The sequence below is a fragment of the Salvelinus fontinalis genome, chromosome 23 (assembly GCF_029448725.1).
Source record: "Salvelinus fontinalis isolate EN_2023a chromosome 23, ASM2944872v1, whole genome shotgun sequence".
NCBI classification, from domain to species: Eukaryota; Metazoa; Chordata; class Actinopteri; order Salmoniformes; family Salmonidae; genus Salvelinus; species Salvelinus fontinalis.
Genome location: NC_074687.1, coordinates 42,910,639 through 42,918,121, shown reverse-complemented (window position 1 = coordinate 42,918,121; position 7,483 = coordinate 42,910,639). Strand labels below are relative to the sequence as shown.

General features: G+C 44.5%; 1 pseudogene; it reads right to left on the bottom strand.

The window, feature by feature from the left end:
* Positions 1 to 963: 963 nt before the first annotated feature.
* Positions 964 to 6,667, bottom strand: LOC129821499 (peroxisomal N(1)-acetyl-spermine/spermidine oxidase-like; annotated as a pseudogene).
* Positions 6,668 to 7,483: the final 816 nt, after the last annotated feature.

The window sequence follows — 7,483 nt, the reverse complement described above, 5'->3', positions numbered from 1 at the left end:
GAATGATGAATCGCATATCGGTCTTTCACAGTTAGGCCAACCCCTGTACTGTGCAAGTAGGCTAAGGTAGGCTTACTATTGAAACTGTAACATTTTGTGAGGGTCTTAAGGGCCAAGACAAATTTATCCATCCTCCTGAGGTTGAAGAGGCGCTGTTGCGCCTTCTTCACCACACTGTCTGTGTGGGTGGACCATTTCAGATTGTCAGTGATGTGTACGCCAAGGAACTTGAAGCTTTCCATCTTCTCCACTGCGGTCCCGTCAATGTGGATGGGGCGTGCTCCCTCTGCTGTTTCCTGAAGTCCTGAAGCTTCTTCGTTTTGTTGACGTTGAGGGAGAGGTGAGGGCCCTGTCTCGTCATTTTTGGTAATCGTCTGCAAACTTGATGATTGAGGCGAGTGACCATGCAGTCATGGGTGAACAGGGAGTACAGGAGGGGGTTGAGCACTCACCCTTGTGGGGCCCCTGTGTTGAGGATCAGCGAAGTGGAGGTGTTGGTTCCTACCTTCAGCACCTGGGGGGGTGCTGTCCCTAATTACTGTCCCTAATTTCTCTCTGGAAGGAGATCCTCGTATTTAGCTCGTCTACTTTATTGTCCAGAGACTGAACATCAGTGAGTAATATACTCGGTAGTGGCGGATGGTGTGCACGCCTCCTCAGTCGGACTAGAAGTCCACTCCGAATACCTTTTCTCCGCCAAAGGCGTCTTGGAGCAGCCTATGGGATAAGTTAAATTGCCCGCTCTTTTTGTGTTATTACATACAGCCGGAAATAACTTTTGGATATCAGAGCGACCGTAACTCACCAGCATTACTACCAGGAATACGACTTTCCCGAATTGGATCCTGATCGTAATGCTGGTGAGTTACCACCGCTCTGATATACAAAAGTTCTTTCCGGCTGTATGTAATAGCACAAAATAACGTTCTGGGCTAATAATGTGGGAAATAACACACAGAAAAACTAAATACTGCAATGTTGCTAAGGAACTAGAAGCAGAGCTACCATGTCTGTTGGCGCCTTCCTGTTAAGTCTTGACTTTAGGGATGAATTTGCATCACGTGATCGATGGATTTATCCATTTATATAATCTATGGTGCGACACCATTGGAGAATATCTACAGACCCCACCTTAACGACAGGGTGAAAGGGCTTGCTTGAACATGGCCGCCACATTCTCTTTCTGGAAGCCTAAAGGGATGGTCACGATCACGTGGTCTGCAGTAAAGCACTGGCCCCCTTGGCACAGCACTCTGGCTGGATGGGTGTGGCTCTCCTTCTCCAGAGCTCAGTGGATACTGTGTACTGGTCTGTCACAGCATGGCTCCAGGGGTAAGGCTGTCCAGGAGAGTGCCTGCCAGGACCCAGAGAGTTAAAAAAGTCCCCTTTCCAAGGCCATGTAGTGACCCAGCTGCAAGGCATACACCTCGTGCAGGGAGGACCTGGCCTCATCCGTGCATTTGCTCCCCTTGCACCACTCAAACACCCCTGGGCAGTCCTCTAAGGCCGCAGGAGGGCAGCTGGGTGACCTCCTCGTCCAGCTCTGGGTGGTATGCCTCATCTCCGAATCAAAAGTGCTGGAGGTGAGAACCTACTGAAGAGGGCACATACCTGCTCCACCTCACCCAACAGCAGCTGCCTCCCGCTCTCCTCGAAGAACAAGTCCCTAGGGGTAACGGAGACCTGCAGCCACATGATGCTAGCTGAGCCCCGCTACCTGGGCTAGCAAGAAGAGAGCGGTGGTGGCTGGTTGGATGCGATATAGGAGGATATGCTCATTGTAATTGCTGGAATAGAATAAATGGAACGGTATCAAACAAATGGAATCCACATGACGCCGTACCATTGATTCCATTCCAGGCATTACAATGAGCCTGTCCTCCCATAGCTCCTCCCATCAGCCTCCCCTGGAAGAGTGGATTGCCCTCCTGGATCCAGTTGGCCCCCAGCTCAATGATATTCTGCCCAAAGGATTTGGTGGTGTGGATGAGGCCTCCAGGACTTGGACCTGCTGAAAGCCTGCTTTGACCAGGGTGGATGCCTGCTTCACCAGCACCAACAACCACCAGAACTGTGCTCACTCATTCTGCAGTAAGCTGTCTCCTGGGGGACGTAGGTGGGAAGGGTAAGGTACCGTTTTTCCCCTGTCACCATAGAATTGCTTGAGCACACATACCAAGCAACACTTTACTATTGCATGCTGTACTTCTGCAACTGTGTTACATTAATAGGCAATTCCAGTTGCTCAACAGTTTAGCCCAAACTGTATCCATGTTTTCCATATTTAGAGGCTATTCTATGATTTTCCAAAAGTTGCATGACTGTATCAGCATTTTTTACATTCAGCATCACTCCGTCAAGGGAAATATGCAGTGCCTTTAAAAAGTATTCATACCCCTTGACTTTTTCCACATTTTGTTGTGTTACAGCCTGAATTTAAAATGGCTTGGTTTTTGCTCTGACATGCACTGTCAGCTGTGGGACCTTATATAGACAGGTGTGTACTTTTCCAAATCATGTCCAACAATTGAATTAACCACAGATGGACAGAAGGAAGCCACTTCTCTGTAAAAGGCACATGACAGTCTGCTTGGAGTTTGCCAAAAGGCACCTGGTCTGATGAAACCAAAATTGAACTCTTTGGCCTGAATGCCAAGTGTCACATCTGGAGGAAACCTGGCACCATCCCAACGGTGAAGCGTGGTGGTGGCAGCATCATGCTGTGGGGATGTTAATCAGCGGCAGGACTAGGAGACAAGTCAGGATCAGGGGAAAGATGAACGGAGCAAAGTACAGAGAGATCCTTGATGAAAACCTGCTCCAGAGCATTCAGGACCTCAGACTGGGGCGGAGCTTCACCTTCCAACAGGACAACGACCCTAAGCACACAGCCAAGACAACACAGGAGTGGCTTCGGGACAAGTCTCTGAATGTCCCTGAGTGGCCAAGCCAGAGGCCGGACTTGAACCCGATCGAACATCTCTGGAGAGACCTGAAAATAGCTGTGCAGCAACGCTCCCCATCCAACCTGACAGAGCTTGAAATGATCTGCAGAGAAGAATAGGAGAAACTCCCCAAATACAGGTGTGCCAAGCTTGTAGCGTCATACCCAAGAAGACTCAAGGATGTAATCGCTGACAAAGGTGCTTCAACAAAGTACTGAGTAAAGGGTCTGAATACTTATGAAAATTTAATATTTCAGTTGCAAAAATGTATAAAAACCTGTTTTTGCTTTGTCATTATGGGGTATTGTGTGTAGATTGAAGAGGGAAAAATATGTATTAATCAATTTTAGAATAAGACCGTAACGTAAAAGTCAAGGGGTCTGAATACTTTCCGAATGCACTGTATATGTCATGATTGATTTGTTGTAGATAGGTAAATAGATATGATTGTTGTAATAAACTCACAAAAAGGTTACGTGGAAATATTTTATTTTTCATGATAAATAAATGTTTTCAGCTGTCACAAAGAAAAGCTTATACAGTCAGGGGTCATGTTGAATTATTAATATTAGGAAAACCTTAAAAATCACTTAAAATAATATTCAATACAAGTTAACGTACAAATGTATAAGAAATGTGTTATAAATAAATTGTATGATATTTCAATTTCAACTAAAATGGATGTTTAAATGACGTGATGGAAATGTGTGTCTATATGTGTCTATCTGCGGAAAATGACAGAAATATATGAATTCCTGAATAGTACGATCGCAGCCATTATCAGATATTATTTCTAGACAAATCAAAGACAAATATAATACTGGTAAAAGGGTGTTTCAATGGCTTTTACATTTCTGAAAAGTGTCCTAAGTTGCAGAATCACCCATTTACTGTACATATGAAATGTCTTCTCGCATCCTTTGAATTGGTGCTGGCTGCATTCATATGCCGCGCATTGTGGCATTGTTGACAAGTTGACTGTTTTAATGTGGGGATCTTGTTTTTCCCTTATTCACTTCCATTAATCAAAGCCCTGAAAAGAGGAGTATGACAATAACGTCCCGCTTCAAAGGCTCTTATTGGCCAAGACATAGCGTCAACTATCCAGGGTTTATATACATCATTGGGAGACAAATTGTCAAATATGACATCCATCTAGCCTGGAGGATGTGTCATAACACCAATAAAACCTAGCAGTCAAACACGAAAATGGTCCCAATCCTTTTTCCACCATACATTTTTTCACATAGTGAATTTTACAAACACTTTAAATTAAGTATGTGTTTGGTGTTGGCTTACCTGGGGCTGGAGTTTTGATAACCGTGTAATTCTCTCTCGGGAAAAGGTGAGTTTTATCAATATATTTGCCTCAATTTACTAAACAAAAAATAAACGCTAATGAGCAACAGAGAATACCTCAGCAAGACTACAAACTCCTGCAGGAAGCTCTTGCACGTCATCTCTAGCTGACGCTGTCAGCTACCGTTCGTGTCCAGTCCATGATAGATCCATGTGCTGTATTGAAATGAAATGAATAAAGTGTTGAACTTCTTCCATCCCCTTTCTCTATTTTAGCTAGCCACTGACTACACTTTAGCTAGCTAGTTAACAGAGCAGTAGTTAGCAGAGCTAGTTAGACCACTACAATTTACTGCTTTGGTTATGGCCAGCATGAGGGATAACGTTTATCCTGTGTCGGTGAGTAGCTATTAATTAAGGTAAGTTTGAGCATCTTAGCAATACAATGTGTTGTATACAGCTGTCAACATTCTACAAGGAAAAATCCCCAATCAATTATATAATCATTAACCAGATTACCCTGGATACCAGACTTAGATGAGTGATCTCACTTGTAGAATGTTGTGATTGATGAGAATTAATCCAAAAAAATCTATTGACATTCAGAATGGATTGAACTGAACAGCCTGTACTATAGTTTTATGCCCAGAGAAAAATCTTCATAGGCACTGTCACGCTCGCTATCCTCAAACGCCCTGTCATAAATCGACCAAGGCGCAGCGTGCATGTTGTTCCACATCTTTTAATGAAAGTGAAACCAAAAAAACAGCAAAGACCGTGAGGCAACCGAGGTGCACACAAACACACACAGAAAATAATTACCCACAAAACACAGGTGGGAAAAGGCTACCTAAGTATGGTTCTCAATCAGAGACAACGATAGACAGCTGCCTCTATTTGAGAACCACACCAGGCCAAACACATAGAAATAGAAAATCATAGAACATAGAACATAGACTGTCCACCCAAATCACACCCTGACCAAACCAAAATAGAGACATAAAACACTCTCTACGGTCAGGGCGTGACAGGCACAGTATTCATTTATACAGATGGTACATACATTCACAGTCTTTATTTATAGGATCCTTCCCACTATATGATTGATATGTCAAGTGATAAAATCCCAAGTGATCAATTAAAAGTTTATGGAAAAATTGTACTTGTCCTCATGTGAAAAATACAGTTGATTAAATACTCTACAGCTGCAGTGTCATCAATCAAATCAAACTTTATTTATATAGCAAATTTCTTACAACTAATGCATTTCAAGGTGTTCACAGTCCTGCATTGAAAGGCATGTGGCACTTAACATCCTCCCTGTTGGCAGGTCTCTATAGGTGACCAGGGGATTCTCTCTACCACATGTGAATGCCTCCATGGAGCTCTTCAGTGGAGCCATGCAGCCTATTTTGGAGGTTCACAATATCGGTAGTATGGGTGTGGAATTTGAGAGAAGGCAGCGAGCCGTGCCCAACCAGGTGCAGCAAGTGGCTTTGGTTCATGGGGTCTGGGATCCTGGGTGCCTCACCGGATGGTCTTGTGGCCACCACAGCGGTGGAGGTCAAGTGTCCCTATGGTGCAAGGGTCCTTACCTTTGAAGAGGCAGTGAAGTCGAAGGATTTTTATATCAAGAGGGAGGGTCTTACCGCCTCAGTGAAGACCATCCTCACTGGCACCAGGTCCAAGGTCAGCTCCAATTCACTGGAAGAGGCACCTGCTTCTTTGTTGGACATAAAGTCCAAATGTTGATGGATCTACAAATTCAATGTTGTACACAATATTGTATCATATTTGAGGAGTTACTAACCTGCCCGTCCACAGGCTCGATGTGCTGTAGTCTCCACAACTGGACGCTCGCGCTCGGATCCCACTGGCACAGGATGTCCATGCACAGGATGGTCTGAGGGATGCACTCCTGTTGAACTGGGAAAACAAAGAGATATTTGGTCAGTGGGGGATCTTTTTTAAGGCTGTAAAACCATTTTTATCTAGACAGAAAACACATTTTTTTATCATAACATAAACCCACCTTGGACAATGTGACAAGTGGTCCCTCAACATCCAATCTTAAGTCATGAGAACCATACACAAATATGAGAAACATACTGCGCAGATATATTTACAAATTCATTGTTGTATCACTTTTGATGGGTTACTGATCTGTCCATCCACAGGCTCGATCTCCACAACTGGATGCTTGCGCTCGAAAATCACACTGGCACAGCATGTCCACGGACCGGATGTCCTGAGGGATGCACTCCTGTTGGACTGGAAAACAAAGAGACATTTAGTCAGTGGTCGGCCTTTTTCAATGCTGTATCAACATCTTTATCTGGACAGAAAAGGTATTGTTCATCATAACACAAACCCACCTTGGACAATGTGGTCCCGTCCCTCAACACCCAATCCTCATGCCTCATTGTTTGTTATTGTTTCCCAACCAACAGTCTGGAACTTCCTCTTCTGCCATGGTGGATGAGCTACCTTTCCTGGTAAAAAAACAGGGCCATTTCTCTCAATAGAAATTGCATCGTCTGTGGATCTGTTGGGGCGGTATGTAAATTGGAGTGGGTCTAGGGATTCTGGGATAATGGTTTGATGTGAGCCATGACCAGCCTTTCAAAGCACTTCATGGCTACAGACGTGAGTGCTACGGGTCGGTAGTCATTTAGGCAGGTTACCTTAGTGTTCTTGGGCACAGGGATTATGGTGGTCGGCTTAAAACATGTTGGTATTGCAGTCTGTCAGGGACAGGTTGAAAATTCCAGAATGTTCCAGTGAAGGGAAATCTTAATGCTACAGTATGCAATGACATTCTAGACAATTCTGTGCTTCCAACTTTGTGGCAACAGTTTGGGGAATGCCCTTTCCTATTTCAGCATGATAATGCCCCCGTGCTCAAAGCAAGGTCCATGCAGAAATGGTTTGTTGAGATCGGTGTGGAAGAACTTGACTGGCCTGCACAGAGCCCTGACCTCAATGCCATTGAAAACCTTTGGGATGAATTGGAACGCCAACTACGAGCCAGGCCTAATTGCCCAACATGAGTGCCCAGCCTCACTGATGCTCTTGTGGCATCAGTCAGTCCCCGCAGCAATGTTCCAACTTCTACTGGAATGCCTTACCAGAAGAGTGAAGGCTGTTATAGCAGCAAATGGGGGACCAACTCCATATTGATTTCCATGATTTTGGAATGAGATGTTCGATGAGCAGGTGTCCACATACTTTTGGTCATG